Here is a 17,985-nt window from a genome sequence, read left to right as displayed (position 1 = left end):
TCCTCCAACCTGAGGCAGCTACAGTGTTTCCTGGGGTTTGCAATTTTTTACAAACGTTTCATCCGCAACTACAGCCGTCTGACAGCACCTCTCACCACTCTCACCTCCACATCCACTCCATTCCACTGGACTCCTGAGGCAGAGGCAGCATTCCTGGAACTCAGGCGTCACTTTGCCTCCGCTCCGGTCCTTAGTCAACCTGACCCAGAACTCCAGTTCAATGTGGAGGTGGACGACTCTGACACCGGGGTAGGTGCTGTTCTGTCTCAATGTTCCCCCTCTGATCAGAAGGTCCACCCATGTGCATTCTTTTCCCGTAAGCTCTCACCTGCAGAGCAGAATTTTGACATCGGAAACCGGGAACTCCTGCAGTTAAGCTGGCTCTGGAGGAATGGCGTCACCGGCTGGAGGGCTCTGTAACCCCCTTCATCATGTGGACTGACCATAAAAACCTGTCCTACATCCAGGCCGTCAAAACGTCTGAACTCCCGGCAAGCCAGGTGGGCCTTGTTCTTCGGTAGATTCAATTTCACACTCACTTATCGCCCCGGTTCGAAGAATACCAAGCCTGATGCCCTCTCTCGCCAGATCACCACCGACAACACGAGTACTGAGCCAGATGCCATTGTGCCATACACCTGCATCTTTGCCGCCGTCACCTGGGAGATCGAGTCGCGTATCTGCCAGACTCAGCAGAATCAGCCTGACATGGGTAACGGTCCTAGTAACTTTTGTTCAATGGTTCCTTGACTGACACGAGTTGAACTTATGGGAGAAAAAACTGATGGGCCAATCCACTCCCTCTTCATCTTCCTGCAAGAGAACCACACCATCCCCACTATACTAGCGTCTACCTCCAACTTAAAAGGCTTGTCAAAGTTGGAGGCGGCAAGCACTGGGGCACTACAAAGTAGCGCTTTAGCAGACTCAAACGCATAGTTACAGTCCTGGGACCACTTAAATGGTACTTTGGGACTGAGCAGAGATGTAAGGGGAGCTAATACCATCTAAAAATTCTTACAGAACGTATGATAGTGCACTACCATCCCCAGGAATCTGCGCAACTGGTGGTGAGTCGTGGGAGCAGGAAAAGCAACAATTGCTTCCACTTTGCCAGTTACTGGGCGCACTTGACCTTGTCCCACCTGCTTTCCTAAGTAAGTCACAGTAGCCTTCCCAAACTCACACTTGGCCAAATTGAGGGTTAAAGAAGCATTCTCCAACCACTGAAACACACTTTTCAAGGTGGCGAAATGATCAGACCAAGTAGACGAATTAATCACCACATCGTCAAGGTAAGCAGTACAATTTGGCACATCCGCAAACACAATGTTAACTAGGCGCTGAAAAGTTGCAGGTGCATTACACATTCCAAAGGGCATCAAAGTGTATTGTACACAAAGTTATCAGGCGTAACGAAAGCCGAGATGTCAGAAATGCAGAAATATAGATCAAATTAATCACTACCCTTTGATGATCTTCATCAGATGACACTCATAGGACTTCATGTTACACAATACATGTATGTTTTGTTCTGTAAAGTTCATATTTATATGCTAAAATCTCAATTTACATTGGCGCGTTATGTTCAGTAGTTCCAAAACATCCGGTGATTTTGCAAAGAGCCACATCAATTTACAGAAATAGTCATCATAAATGTTGATGAAAATACAAGTGTTATACATGGAATTTTAGATCCACTTCTCCTTAATTAATGCAACCGCTGTGTCAGATTTCAAAAAAACTTCACGGAAAAAGCACACCATGCAATAATCTGAGTACGGCGCTCAGACGACAAATCAACCCAAAGAGATATCCGCCATGTTGGAGTCAACAGAAGTCAGAAATAGCATTATGAATATTCACTTAGCTTTGATGATCCTTCATCAGAATGCACTCCCAGGAATCCCAGTTCCACAATAAATGTTTGTTTTGTTCGATAATGTCCATCATTACTTTAGTAATCCAAATATACAGAAGAACTTCACTAGTGCCTTCACCACAGACTTAGCCGTTATAGTACGGAGGGATAGCCTCTGGGTATCGAGTAGCACTGCAAATTATTGTTAGTAAGAACTGGTTACCTGACCTGGTTTTCGGCAATGAACCTACACAATCGATTATCACTCATTAAAATGGTTCCCACACCACTGGAGTCGGGCAGAGCGGCGCACGAGGAACTGTTGGATTCGCTTTCCCAATTAATTGACATGCATAACATGTTTTACAAAATTAGACCACGTCAGACTTCAAACCTGGCCAGAAAAAATGACGAAAGACTCAGTTATAAGTCTTCGTGATCCTCAAATGTCCGGACCATGCCTGGTAATGGGCGATTGAGAGCACCTGCTGTCAGAACGGTGTAGGAACAACCACTTGACACACTTCACTCCAGTCACTAACGGTGTCATTTTCTTTTTGTTTTTTTATTTCACCTTTATTTAACCAGGTAGGCTGGTTGAGAACAAGTTCTCATTTACAACTGCGATCTGGCCAAGATAAAGCAAAGCAGTGCAACACAAACAGCACAGTTACACATGGAATAAACAAACACACAGTCAATAATAAGATAGGAAAGTCCATATACGGTTTGTACAAATGAGGTAGGATAAGGGAGGTAAGGCAATAAATAGGCCATGGTGGCGAAATAATTACAATATAGCAATTAAACGCTGGAGTGATAGATGTGCACAAGATGAGTGTGCAAGTAGAGATACTGGGGTGCAAAGGAGCAAAATAAATAACAGTATGGGGATGAGGTAATTCGATGGGCTATTTACAGATGGGCTATGTACAGGAGCAGTGATCTGTGAGCTGCTCTGACAGCTGGTGCTTAAAGTTAGTGAGGGAGATAGGAGTCTCCAGCTTCAGTGATTTTTGCAGTTCGTTCCAGTAATTGGCAGCAGAGAACTGGAAGGAAAGGCGGCCAAAGGAGGAGTTGGCTTTGGGGATGACCATTGAAATATACCTACTGGAGTGCGTGCTAAGGGTGGGTGCTGCTATGGTGACCAGTGAGCTAAAATAAGGCGGGGCTTTACCTAGCAAAGACTTATAGATGACCTGGAGCCAGTGGGCCTGGCGACGAGTATGAAGCGAGGGCCAGCCAACGAGATCATACAGGTCGCAGTGGTGGGTAGTATATGGGGCTTGGTGACAAAACGGATGGCACTGTGATAGCAAATTGGATGCAGTCTGGGAGAATGTTGGAGGCTATTTTGTAAATGACATCGCTGAAGTCAAGGATCGGAAGGATAGTCAGTTTTACGAGGATATATTTGGCAGCATGAGTGAAGGATGCTTTGTTGTGAAATAGGAAGCCGATTATAGATTTCATTTTGGATTGATGATGCTTAATGTGAGTTTGGAAGGAGAGTTCAGTCTAACCAGACACCTAGGTATTTGTAGTTGTCCACATATTCTAAGTCAGAACTGTCCAGAGTAGTGATGCTGGACCGCCAGGCAGGTGTGGGCAGTGATCGGTTGAAGAGCATGCGTTTAGTTTTACTTGCATTTAAGAGCAGTTGGAGGACACGGAAGGAGTGTTGTATGGCATTGAAGCTCGTCTGGAAGTTGGTTAACACAGTGTCCAAAGGGTCAGAAGTATACAGAATGGTGTCATCTGCGTAGAGGTGGATCAGAGAATCGCCAGCAGCGAGAGCGACATCATTGATGTATACAGAGAAAAGAGTTGGCCCAAGAATTGAACCCTGTGGCACCCCATAGAGACTGCCAGAGGTCCGGACAACAGGCCTTCCGATTTGACACATTGAACTACATCTGAGAAGTAGGTGAACCAGGCGAGGCAGTCATTTGAGAAACCAAGGCTGTTGAGTCTGCTGATAAGAATGTGGTGATTGACAGAGTCGAAAGCATTGGCCAGGTGGATGAATACAGCTGCACAGTATTGTCTCTTATCGATGGCGGTTATGATATCGTTTAGGACCTTGTGCGTGGCTGAGGTGCACCCATGACCAGCTCGGAAACCAGATTGCATAGCGGAGAAGATACGATGGGATTCGAAATGGTCAGTGATCTGTTTGTTAGCTTTGCTTTCAAAGACCTTAGAAAGGCAGGGTAGGATAGATATAGGTCTGTAGCAGATTTGGTCTAGATTGTCTCCCCCTTCGAAGAGGGGGATGACCGCAGCAGCTTTCCAATCGTTGGGCATCTCAGACGATACGAAAGAGCTTGAACAGGCTAGTAATAGGGCGTGCAACAATTTCGGCGGATAGTTTTAGAAAGTGAGGGTCCAGATTGTCTAGCCCGGCTGATTTGTAGGGGTCCAGATTTTGCAACTCTTTCAGAATATCATCTTTCTGGATTTGGATGAAGGACAAATGGGGGAGGCTTGGGCAAGTTGCTGTGGGAGGGTGCAGGGCTGTTGACCGCGGTAGGGGTAGCCAGGTGGAAAGCATGGCCAGCCGTAGAAAAATGCTTATTTCAATTCTCAATTTTCGTGGAATTTTCGGTGGTGACAGTGTTTCCTATCCTCAGTGCAGTGGGCAGCTGTGAGGAGGTGCTCTTATTCTCTATGGACTTTACAGTGTCCCAGAACGTTTTGTAGTTTGTGCTACAGGATGCACATTTCTGTTAGAAAAAGCTAGCCTTAGTTTTCCTAACTGCCTGTGTATATTGGTTCCTAACTTCCCTGAAAAATTGCATATCGTGGGGGCTATTCGATGCTAATGCAGTCCGCCACAAGATGTTTTTGTGCTGGTCAAGGTCAGTCAGGTCTGGAGTGAACCAAGGGCTATATCTGTTCCTGGTTAAAAAAAAATGGAATGGGGCATGCTTTTTTAAGATGGTGAGGAAAGCACTTTTAAAGATTAACCAGGCATCCTGTACTGATGGAATGAGGTCAATATCCTTCCAGGATACCAGGGCCAGGTCGATTAGAAAGGCCTGCTCGCTGAAGTGTTTCAGGGAGCGTTTGACAGTGAGGGGTGGTCGTTTGACCGCAGATCCATTACGGACGCAGGCAATGAGGCAGTGATCGCTGAGATCCTGGTTGAAGACAGCAGAGGTGTATTTGGAGGGCAGGTTGGTTAGGATGATATCTATGAGGGTGCCCGTGTTTACGGATTTGGGGTTGTACCTGGTAGGTTCATTAATAATTTGTGTGAGATTGAGGTCATCAAGCTTAGATTGTAGGATGGCCGGGGTGTTAAGCATGTCCCAGTTTATGTCACCTAAGAGCACGAGCTCTGAATATAGATGGGGGGCAATCAATTCACATATGGTGTTCACGGCACAGCTGGGGGCAGAGGGTGGTCTATAGCAAGCTGCAACAGTGAGAGACTTGTTTCTGGAAAGGTGGATTAAAAGTAGAAGCTCAAATTGTTTGGGCACGGAATAAAATTGTTTCGGCAGTGAATAAAACAAACTTAGGGAGGAGGCTTCTAATGATAACATGCATGAAACCAAGGCTTTTACGGTTACAGAAATCAACAAATGAGAGCGCCTGCGGAATGGGTGTGGAGCTAGGCACTGCATGGCCTGGATTAACCTCTACATCACCAGAGGAACAGAGGAGGAGTAGGATAAGGGTACAGCTAAAGGCACAGCTAAAGGCTATAAGAACTGGTCGTCTAGTACGTTTTGAACAGAGTAAAAGCAGCAGGTTTCTGGGCACGGTAGAATACATTCAAGGCATAATGTACAGACAAAGGCCTGGTAGGATGTGAATACAGTGGAGGTAAACCTATGCATTGAGTGACGATGAGAGACATATTGTCTCTTGAAACATAATTTAAAGCAGGTGAGGTCACCACATGTGTGGGAGGTGGAACTAACGGGTTATAAAAGGCATATTGAGCAGGGCTAGAGGCTCTACAGTGAAATAAGGCAATAATCACTAACCAAAACAGCAATGGACAAGGCATATTGACATTAGGGAGAGGCATGCGTAGCCGAGTGATCATAGGGGTCCGTGAGTAGCTCGGCTGGCTGGAGACACGCCGATTCAGACAGCTAGCGGGCCGGGTAGGCAAGCTAGCAGAAGGGCCTTAGAAGGACATTGCGACGGGAAAAGTCTGTTGTAGCCCATTCGTGCTGTTACGTCAGCAGACCAGTCGTGAAGGATCAGCAGGACTCCGTGTGGTAAAAGGGTCCAGGCCAAATGGCAAAATAGGTATAGTGGCCAAAGGATTTGTCAGATGAGCCTCTTCAGTTAACAGTTCCATATGCTCTAGACAGCTAGCAGGCTAGCAGATGGGCATTCAGGGGACGTCACGACGGAGGAGCCAGTTGAAAAACCCCCTCGGGCAGGTTACATCGGTAGTCCAGATGGGTCGGCGGGGCTCCGTGTTGGCAGTAAAAGGGGTCAAATTGGCAAAATAGGTATTGTAGCCCAAAGACTGGCTGATGGACCTCTTCGGATAGCCGTGAGATGGGCCTAGCAAAGGCTAGTTCCAGGCTAATTGCTTCTTGCTTCGGAACAGAGACGTTAGCCAGGAGTGGCCACTCGGATAGCAGCTAGCTAGCTGCGATGATCCAGGTGAATAGGTTCAGAGGTTGCGGTAGGAATCTGGAGATATGGAGAAAAATAATTCCGATTTGCTCTGGTTTGAGTCGCTCTGTGCAGACTAGCAAGAGTTGTCCGGGCTAAAGGTTAGCTGATGACCGCTAGCAGTGGCTAGCTGACTACTAGCTAGTAGCTAGTTAGTTGGCTAACTTCTGTTGAGGGTTCTGGTTCAAAAGTAAAGAAAATAGCAGAGCCATACCACATTGGGAGAGGCGGATTGCAAGACAGTATGTTGAGGTTAAGAAAAATATAAACAAAGATATGCAAAGAAAAAATATTTAAAAAGATATGTACACGGGACACGACAAGACAAGGACAAAGACGTCTGACTGCTATGCCATCTTGGTAAAAGATGAGTTGCCCATTTACGCATCAAAACTCCTGTTTCCATAAAGTAGGGGGTCTCCCTAGTTTTAGTTTCCTCAGTGGAAATTACTGAAGCAAAACACTTGCAAAGACTGGTGTCTCCCAGTCTTCAACATTTAATCACCTTCTCGGGGGTGACAGACAAAAGAATGTTATGTAATTGGGGAGCGATTTCGCTTTCCCCTGCCTAAGTTTTTACAGGGGTAAAAACCACCAGCCTTGCAGAAGGAATGCTTGTGCATTGTCTTCTACCTCAACATTCTCAAAAATGGAACTAGCCAAATCCACCACATCTCCCAGCTTGCGAGATTGTGCCCTCGTTAACACACAATCAGGAAAAACATGGGGAAATGCTTGAACCAATTTATCATCTGTAGTTTTGATTTCTAGGTTGTCTACTACTTCTAACACAGGACTGACGTTAATACCAGCGATATCGTTCCCTAGTAGCAATGTGACTCCTTTTACTGGCAATGTAGACACTACACCAACACGGAAACGTCCTGATACCAAGTCTGACACTAAGTGGACCCAGTGTAATGGTACAGGTACGGTTTTTGCCTCTATACCCTGTAATATGACATGCGAGCCACAATACATTTCAGGAGACCAGGGTAAAGCATCAGTAACGATTACTGACTGCGCTGCCCCGGTGTCTCGTAAGATTTGTATGGGCTTTTAATCTGATTGTTCTCCAGTTAAGGAAACACAACCGGCAGAGTTAAACGGAACATTGATAGGATCCGGTTTCCCAAGTGCTGAATCAATAACTCGGTCCAACGGACGAGCCAAAGACTGGACTGAACCCACGCTTTTCAATTTAGGGGATGGTGACAGGGACTGTTTCGGTTTATTTTTCTAAACCGGGCAGTCCGCAATCACGTGACCCTTTTGGTGACAGTAAAAACATTCACGGATTTCGTGCAAAGGGTCGTTGGAGGAAAAGTGACCCGAACGAGGCACTGATGACGTAATCGTTCAGCCTTATGTGTCAAATGATGCGCACCAAAGACAGTCTTGTGTGTCAAAGCATACTCATCTGCCAACACTGCTGCCTGGGCCAATGTCGCCACTTTCTGTTAATTTAAATGAACTACAATTCTATCAGGGAGGTTGCTTTTAAAATCCTCCAACAGCATCAACTCCTGAATATCAGCAAAGTTGTTAGCTTTGCTGGCTGAACACCAGCGATTTAAACAGAGACTCTTTGTCCCTAGCAAACTCAACAAACGTACGGTGAGAGGGTTTTTGTGGTTCCTTAAGCGCTGCCTATAAGCTTCAGGCACCAACTCATAAGCCCGCAACACGGTTGTTTTAACTGTTTCGTATCGTAAACTGTCTTTCAGGAAGAGAGCAGCTACTACTTCCTGGGCTTTCCCAGACAATTTACATTGCAACAGGAGCGGCCAAACCTCGAGTGGCCAATGCAGCGCAGCGGCCACACGCTCAAACGCAGAGAAATAGGAATAAACCTCAGACTCTCAGAATGGAGGGAATAAAGCAATATTTTTACTCACGTCGAAGTGGGCTTGATGATGGGCAGGTTGTGGAGTCGCACTGGAGCCAGCGTCTAGCTCCAGTTGTCTGATCCTCACCTTGTCGATTTCCATTTCCCTAATTTCTAAATCAAACTTAATCTGTCTATCTCTCTCTTTATCTTTTTGCTCCATTTCCAAACGGGCCAGCCTCACCTTAAGCCTAGCGGTCCCGTCTGAACGACCCAAAGCAGAAAAAAAAGGGTCGAATCAGGGCAATGTAAAGGGGGTACGAGCAACCCCTTACTCCGCCCCGTCCTCCGACTTGGCATCGGAAGGTGTACCCGTCTCCTCTCCTGAAGCCTCCCTCTTCTCATCTTTCAACAACAAAATTTGTTTTCTCCTTAAACCCTCCCTGACTAGCACCAAAAGCTCAGCCTTTAGGGCTTTCTCAGGGACGAAGAGTCCATAATGGTCAGCTATGGCGCAAAGGTCTACTTTACGCAACCCCACCAAACAAGTCATCCAAACTCACAACCTACCATCACACCTCAATCACCAATCACAGAGAGCTCAGAGCAGCAGGGTCCGGTGGGGTTAATGATTCTGGATGAGCCCCCATTATATTACGCACGCCTCTTAGAGGGAACACAACACCCTGCTACACTCAACTCCCCGTGGAGTGAAAGAGGTATGTGATTGTAGGTGCGGGCAAGGATGACAGAGGCAGAGAATATTACCGTTTACTGGGAATTTATTTCCTTAACATGGGTTGGACAGAACCAAAGGAAAGAAAGTAAAAGTTAAGAGTCCCCTTTCCTACCTTACCTGCCTACCCACTACTTACCTAACCTTAACACCACCTGTCACACTAACCAAAATACAGGGGGTGGTCTGCCCAGGTCTTAGTGTGCATAGACAGAGTACATACTATGGGTATATGTATGCCCGCAGGCCTCTTGCCTAAGCACTCTCAAGGTGCCCCTTCCCCCCTGGGAACAAAAACAGAGTAATACAAACTTACAGTGCACAATTTCAATAATCAAAAACACAATCCTATTGGCACACACACACCTCAGAAGTAGCGTAACACATACCCTGTCGCCCCTGGTCACACATAGCTCTGGACTTCGTCACTGGCCTTTGCCCATCTAACGGTAACTCCGTCATCCTCACCATTATTGACAGGTTTTCCATTGCCCTCTCCAAGTTCCCGTCCTCCAGGGAGACTGCAGATTTGTTAGTATCCCGGGTGTTTCGTCTGCATGGCATCCCCACTGACATCGTTTCCGACAGAAGACCCTAGTTTACCTCCCAGGTATGGAGATCCTTCTGTTCAGCTCTTGGTATCAATGTCAGTCTTTCTTCTGGATATCACCCAGAGACCAACGGCCACACCGAAAGGGGATGGAGACTGCCCTACGCTGCGTGACTTCTGCTAACCCTTCCTCCTGGAGCACTCAGCTACCCTGGGTTGCATATGCCCACAACACCCTCACCAACGCCTCGTCAGGTATGTCACCCGTCGAGTGTGCTCTGGGTTACCAACCCCCCTTGTTCCCTGCCCAAAAGGTTGAGGTGCGGTTCCCTCTGTCCAGGACCATCTGCGCCGTTGTCACAGTACCTGGAGGAAGGCTCAGCCTGCCCTGCTTTGTGCCTCCGACAGGACCCAGTCCCAAGCCAACCGTCACCGGGCCTCAGCTCCAGTCTACACCCCAGGTCAAAAGGTATGGCTCTCATCGAAGGACCTGCCATTGAAGGTGGCATCAAAGAAACTTTCCCCCCGATTCATTGGTCCCTTTGAATTGACTATGTGTCATTAACCCCTCTGCCGTGCGCCTGAAACTCCCAGCCTCTCTCAGGATCCATCCTACCTTCCTAAACCTGTCTGCTCCTGCAGAAGCTCCTCCACCCCCTCGGCTCATCGATGACCATCCTGCCTATACCGTCCGGCGGCTTCTGGACGTGCGCCGTCGGGGTTGTGGCTGGTAGTACCTGGTGGACTGGGAGGGATATGGGCCTGAGGAGCGCTGCTGGGGGCCCCACCATCACATTCTGTACCCCTCCCTCTTACGAGATTTCTATGCCTGGTCGGATGCCAGGTGGTGCCCGTGTGGGGGTCACATCTGATCCTACAACACCCTCTACTGCTCATCCTGTGTCTCCTTGACCTGCCGCCACTCCCCCAGTACTCTCGCCCTCTCACACTGTGTGTGTGATTGTGTGGGCAGAGACAGGTGTGCTGGAGTCAGAGCAGATTCCCACCAGCTGCAACCTGTTACATAATCAAGACTTATACAAGACTACAAATACATAATCAAGACTACAAATACTCAGCCCTGCCACTTCCACACTGCCAGATCGTAATCACTGCTCAGTCAGTCTACGTTTCTAGCCGTTTCTTACTATTCAGATCCTGTTGTGCCTGTTTTCCTTGCCTGACGCTGTTTTCCTCTCCGCTACAGTTCTGCCCGCTCTCTGGTTCCTGTCCCCAATCCCACGTCTCGTCAACCTGCTACTCTGTCCTGGATTTTCCACTCTACTACTCCCTTGGATTCCCCTCCGGACCTGCTTACCCTGTCTCAAACCTTCAGCCTCCGCACCTGGTTTCCAGCAACTCGCCCGAGCTTCCCTTGACCTGCACTCCATCTCCCCCCTGTGTTTCAATAAATACCTTGGTTACTTCATCCCAGTCTCCTCGTCTGAGTCTGCTCTTGGGTTCCCCTGTTCCACTCCGTGTAACAAGTAGATGATTATAAAAACGCATAAAACGTTGTAGGCCTATATTTAGGGTTACTCGTCCATGTAATATAGCCTATGCAATATGATTATTAGGACATAGCAGTGTGTCTGCAGGGCTTATGTAATTAATTATTCATCATTTTCAAGCTGTAGGCTGCATCTCATTTCAACACTAACACAATACTTGTAATTTCTACATTTCAAAGGGGGAAAAAACTCATGTGAGATTCAAACCCTTGCCACAATCTGCAACAATTATGTGGAGCTAGGCACTATACACAGAGAGCAATTTGACCAGTCAGTCAAATTCACGTGATGTTGCTTTGATTATCAGAACATGCTGTTGGACCTATGTTAAGGATGCTTCCATTAACAAGTTTTGGAACATGTCCAATTATGTCAATGATTTTTATTGGGTGATACAGAATTTGTTACAGGAAACAATCACGGCCACCTACTGAGGTTAGCATAGGGCTAAATGTGCAAGCGTATGTAATGGGAACAGCTAACATATCACCTTTGATCATGTGCAACTACATCTACGATTTTAATTGGCTGATGCTTAACCTCGAACTTAAACTTTTTCTAATGCTCGCAAGTATGGCCCCAGCATGTGCTTTTTTAAATGTTATTACTCATTACTGTAACCCTTTGCTTTTTAATAAACTGTTGTATCAATCCACAATGGACTAGGATGACAATATTCTGTGCCCCCAGACAAATTGGATTTGATGACAATGCAAACACCACTTGACAACCGCATGCATTAAGCCACGAAACGCGTTGATTGGCAGAGTCAGTGGCCAAGTCCTCGTCACACCTACAGCACAATTAAAGTGGAAGAGACAGCATTTTCGTAATATAAAATCTGTCCATATACACCCCCAGGAAGAATGACATTCTGACAAGCGAGCACTGTAACAGTCCTGACCTGTTTTATGTTGTTTTTTATGTGTTTATGGTCAGGGCATGTGTTTTGGGTGGGCAGTCTATGTTATCTGTTTCTATGTTGGTTTTGGGTTACCTGGTATGGCTCTTGATTAGAGGCAGGTGGTTTGCGTTTTCCTCTAATTAAGAGTCATATTTAGGTAGGGCGTTCTCACTGTTTGTTGGTGGGTGATTGTCTCCTGTGATGTCTCTCGTGTTGTCGATATATATTCACATATGGGACTGTTTGGCTGTTCGTTTCGTTTCGATGTCGTCTGTTTCCTGTTCGTGAGTTTACGTTCAGTTATGTAAGTTTATGTTCAGGTTTCGTTCTACGTCGTTTTCTTATTTTGTAAGTTTGTTAAAGTGTTTGTTTTCGTGTTGCCATCATCATCAGTTTTTCGTTTATAAATAAAAGATGGCTTATTTCCCACAAGCTGCGTTTTGGTCTGAAGATCCTTCTCTCCTCACCTCGTCCGAGGATGAGGAGAGCGACAGCCTTAACAAGCACTTAGATATGGTCATTTTCACATTTTCATAAATTCTTCAAATGTTTGGGAATTACTTATACTAAGGCATTTGCGAAAATTCTATAATATACAATGGGAAAGCGGATACTTTGGATACTTAATAGACACTGCAGCAAATAAAACCTGATAAAAAACATCTGTCTCGTCCAGAGTCTACGCAGACCAGTGCACCATAGCCAATCGGAGCTACTGTAAGCCTTTATGCAAACAATTAATTTTCCACACGGGCCTGCCATCATTCACTTTGAACTGGACTGTGTGTTTACAGGCAGTAAGCCCTGCCATCATTCACTTTGAACTGGACTGTGTGTTTACAGGCAGCTGCAACAGCGCGACCTTAGATCATTAGAACGCATTCGCCAAAAGCCACAAAATACACCTGAATGTGTCACGATCGTGTGGGGGAGAGACGGACCAAAACGCAGCATTTGGAAAATAAGCCATCTTCCTTTTATTGAGAAGAAGGAAAAACGAAACAAAAACACTTACAAACTAAACAAAACAATAAACGACCGTGAAGCTAATAAACGTAGTGCACATACACAGGCTACAAACGTTCAGACATAGACAATTACCCACAACAAACTAAAGCCTATGGCTACCTTAAATATGGCTCCCAATCAGAGACAACAGAAATCAGCTGTCTCTAATTGGGAACCCATTCAGGCAACCATAGACTTTACTAGACAACTACACCCAACATAGACACAGCTAGACACATTCACTCAACATAAACCCATACACTACACCCAACACCCCCTTTACCATATAACCACCTAAAACCGACAAAACACAAAACATTCCCCCATGTCACACCTTGACCCAACTAAAATAATAAAGAAAACAAAGAATACTAAGGCCAGGGCGTGACATAACCCCCCCCTTAAGGTGCGAACTCCGGGCGCACCAGCACACAGTCTAGGGGAGGGTCTGGGTGGGCTTCCTTCCACGGTGGCGGCTCCGGCACTGGTCGTGGTCCCCACCCCACCACAGTCACTAACCGCCTCCGTAGCTTCCTCCAAATGGCCCCCCTCCACATTAACCCCACTGAATTAAGGGGCCGTTCCGGACTAAGGGGCAGCTCCGGACTAAGGGGCAGCTCCGGACTAAGGGGCAGCTCCGGACTAAGGGGCAGCTCCGGACTAAGGGGCAGTACCAGGATAAGGGGCAGCACCAGGATAAGGGGCAGCACCAGGATAAGGGGCAGCACCAGGATAAGGGGCAGCTCCGGACTGAGGGACGGCAGCTCCGGACTGAGGGACGGCAGCTCCGGACTGAGGGACGGCAGCTCCGGACTGAGGGACGGCCCATGGCTGGCTGACGGATCTGGCTGCTCATGGCTGGCTGACGGATCTGGCTGCTCATGGCTGGCTGACGGATCTGGCTGCTCATGGCTGGCTGACGGATCTGGCTGCTCATGGCTGGCTGACGGATCTGGCTGCTCATGGCTGGCTGACGGATCTGGCTGCTCATGGCTGGCTGACGGATCTGGCTGCTCATGGCTGGCTGACGGATCTGGCTGCTCATGGCTGGCTGACGGATCTGGCTGCACATGGCTGGCTGGCGGATCTGGCTGCACATGGCTGGCTGGCGGATCTGGCAGATCCTGTCTGGTTAGCGGCTCTGGCAGATCCTGTCTGGTTGGCGGCTCTGGCAGATCCTGTCTGACGAATGGTTCTAGCGGCTCCTGACTGACGAACGGCTCTGACGGCTCGGGACAGACGGGCGGCTCTAATGGCTCGGGGCAGACGGATGGCTCAGATGGCGCTGGGTAGACGGATGGCTCAGATGGCGCTGGGTAGACGGATGGCTCAGATGGCGCTGGGTAGACGGATGGCTCAGATGGCGCTTGGCAGACGGGCAGTTCAGGCATCGCTGTGCAGATGGCAGACTCTGGCCGGCTGAGGCGCACTGTAGGCCTGGTGCGTGGTGCCGGAACTGGTGGTACCGGGCTGGGGACACGCATCTCAGGGCTAGTGCGGGGAGAAGGAACAGGGCATACTGGACCCTGGGAGCGCACATTAGGCCTAGTGCGTGATGCCGGAACTGGTGGTACCGGGCTGGGGACACGCATCTCAGGGCTAGTGCGGGGAGCAGCAACAGGACGCACAGGACTCTGGGGACACACAGGAGGCTTGGTGCGTGGTTTAGGCACTGGTGGTAAAGGGCTGGAGACACGCACCATAGGGCTAGTGCGTGGAGGAGGCACTGGTGGTACTGGGCTGGGGACTGTCACAGGAGAGTTAGTACGTGGGGCTGATACAGGAGGTGCAGGACTAGGGAGGCGTACAGGAGGCCTGGTTCGTGGGACTGTCATTCCCAGACGGTTAGCACGCACATCAGGATGAGCATGGAGAGCTGACTCAGGTAACATCACCTCCCGCACACGCTCTGTCGGGTGGATCTTGTGCCTCACGCACCAACACAGCAGCTCCCTCATTTCACTCTCTTCCAACCTCCCCAATAAATCCTTAACAGTCTCTGTATCATTCCCATTGCTCACCTCCAATATCAGCCCGACTGGCTCAGGTTCCCTCTTAGAGTCCTCACGGGTAGCACGGGAAGTTGATGCAGATCTCCCATCTGGACTCGCCACACTCCCCATGAGCCCCTCCCCAAGAAATTTTTGGGTATTACTCACGGGTCTCCAGCCTTGCTTCCGTGCTGCCTCCTCATATCGCCTCCTCTCGGCTTTCGCTGCCTCCCGCTCTTCACGAGGGAGGCGATATTCTCCCGGTTGTGCCCAAGGTCCCTTACCATCCAGTATCTCCTCCCATGTCCAAGAATCCTGTGTAGGTGGGTCCTGTTGCCGCTTTACATGCCGCTTGGTCCTGCATTGGTGGGTAATTCTGTCACGATCGTGTGGGGGAGAGACGGACCAAAACGCAGCATTTGGAAAATAAGCCATCTTCCTTTTATTGAGAAGAAGGAAAAACGAAACAAAAACACTTACAAACTAACCAAAACAATAAACGACCGTGAAGCTAATAAACGTAGTGCACATACACAGGCTACAAACGTTCAGACATAGACAATTACCCACAACAAACTAAAGCCTATGGCTACCTTAAATATGGCTCCCAATCAGAGACAACAGAAATCAGCTGTCTCTAATTGGGAACCCATTCAGGCAACCATAGACTTTACTAGACAACTACACCCAACATAGACACAGCTAGACACATTCACTCAACATAAACCCATACACTACACCCAACACCCCCTTTACCATATAACCACCTAAAACCGACAAAACACAAAACATTCCCCCATGTCACACCTTGACCCAACTAAAATAATAAAGAAAACAAAGAATACTAAGGCCAGGGCGTGACAGAATGGATTTCTACAAATATGTCAGTACCACGGGAGTCCTCTTACATTTGGGAACTTTAGTCCTATTGATCAAACAACCATGAAAAGGTAGCCTCTCGCTCCATCAGTTATGCACATCAACAACAACAAGATCAACGACTAATGCTAGCCAGAGCAAGATGAGCTAAAATCTAATGAAGGAACATTTGATAAACCCTCTCAAATTTTTTCAGCTAGTTGGCTGTAGAATTTGCACTGATAAACGATGGGGAATTGTAGCCTACTCATCCTTCTGCAGCTTGCCTGCCAATGCATGCTTGTCCCAACCAAGCACCCAAGCTAACTGGCTAAAGTTGGCTAGCTTGCTAGCTATCTACTTCCAGACACAAATGTGAGAACACCTCACTCTGACCATTTTACTCACCCAAGCAGAGCTGGTTAACTATGCTATTTACATGTTAACTACAGAGTTCTTGACTAACTATATATTTTTTTGCATGCGTTTACTGACACTGGTAATATTCAGCACGTTCATAAATTCCTCAGTTATTGTGTGCTCTGGCAAATTCAGACGAGAGTGCTCTGAAATCAAAGCAGATGGCCAGAATGGATTTGCGAATGCAAGAAACAACAGTTGTTGTCCAGATCTTGCTAGCTAACCAAATGACATCTGTATATCTAGCTGTTTTTGTCCAAAATATTGACCCATTGAAACTGAAACAATGCATCCCGAATGGAGGCAGCAAACAATGTACCAGGCTAGCTGTGATTTACAACCTGATAGCAATATTTTTTTGACTGCAAAAAAATTTATTGGTGAATTATAATAATCATGCATTGAACTGGATCCATCTATTCTGCCGAAAATGTTTTCGTGTATGTCATGGAATGTTGAGTCAAATAGAACCTATTTTTAAAGCCTCTTATAAAGTTGGTTTTGTAGCATAAACTGGGAAAATTATCATTTTAACTGATATTATGATTCTGTTTGTTTTATATCTGCAAAGTAATTTAAACACTGTCAGTTACATCTTTATTTATTCATCAAAACCCATCCCTTTCACAGCACCTCCAGCTCTTGCACTCATAATTCCCAATGTGAAAATAGCAACAACAAAAAAATTGGACACATCACAAGACCTATAACACTAATGCCAGATTTACCATTGCTTTAGGTTTGTTAAAATAGAACCCTCATTTACTAGCAAGTAGTAACTTTGCAAGTTCATTCAGTTTCTGAAGGAGGGCAGCACTGGGAGCATCTAAGCGCTTGGGGTTCCTGAACAACACCCCCCTCAACACACACATTCACAATTATGGGAAACACCAGCACATGAAAACTGAGACCCTGTTAAGGAGTTCCTTTCCCACTTAGTGAAACCAGTGGCCTCACAGTGGCCTCACAGCCTCAGGCTCATCATCCCAACAAGCACGTCTTATGGGTATTGCCATCATGGCTCCGAGAACGTCTCTGTGTGGGAGAGGACTTCTCAGATGGTTCTCTTGGCCAGAGTTGATGAACCGCCCGGAAAATCGATTTCAGTGCCACACCAGGTCAATAAGGAATGACTCAGAGGTCCTCCGGATGCAAATGTGGCAGTCGACCTGCGAGGCTCTTGAGCTTCATGACATCACTGCCAGTATCACGTCACGCCCAACCTCGGCCCATTGTGCTAATCAGCAACAGATCGGTATTCGGCCACACAATGACCATTGCTGTCATGTGGGAAAGCATCCAGTGAGGACCTGCCCTTCATTGGCTAGCCTATTCCCAGCAGGTGCTTGGGCAGGGACAGCATAAACAATGTCATAACCCACTGGGCACAAACATCAGTTGAACTTCTAGCTTTGATTTCCATTTGGTTGAGTTGTGAACTAATGCGAATTCAATGTGAAATCAACCAAAAATGTCAACATGTCGTTGGATTTAGGTTAAAAGTTGGGTGAAAAAAATGCTCAATTCCCTCACGCTGATTACTTTTTTCAAATCGAATCAGTTTTCCATGTTGCTCAAATGTCATCACACTGAATTCAACCATTTTCTCGGGCCCAGTGGGAAGTATACATAGAGCACATCATCTTGAGATGTAAGTAGTGTAAGATCTGT

Source organism: Salvelinus fontinalis, chromosome 29, assembly GCF_029448725.1.
Source record: "Salvelinus fontinalis isolate EN_2023a chromosome 29, ASM2944872v1, whole genome shotgun sequence".
NCBI lineage: Eukaryota > Metazoa > Chordata > Actinopteri > Salmoniformes > Salmonidae > Salvelinus > Salvelinus fontinalis.
Note: the sequence above shows the minus strand (reverse complement) of the source record.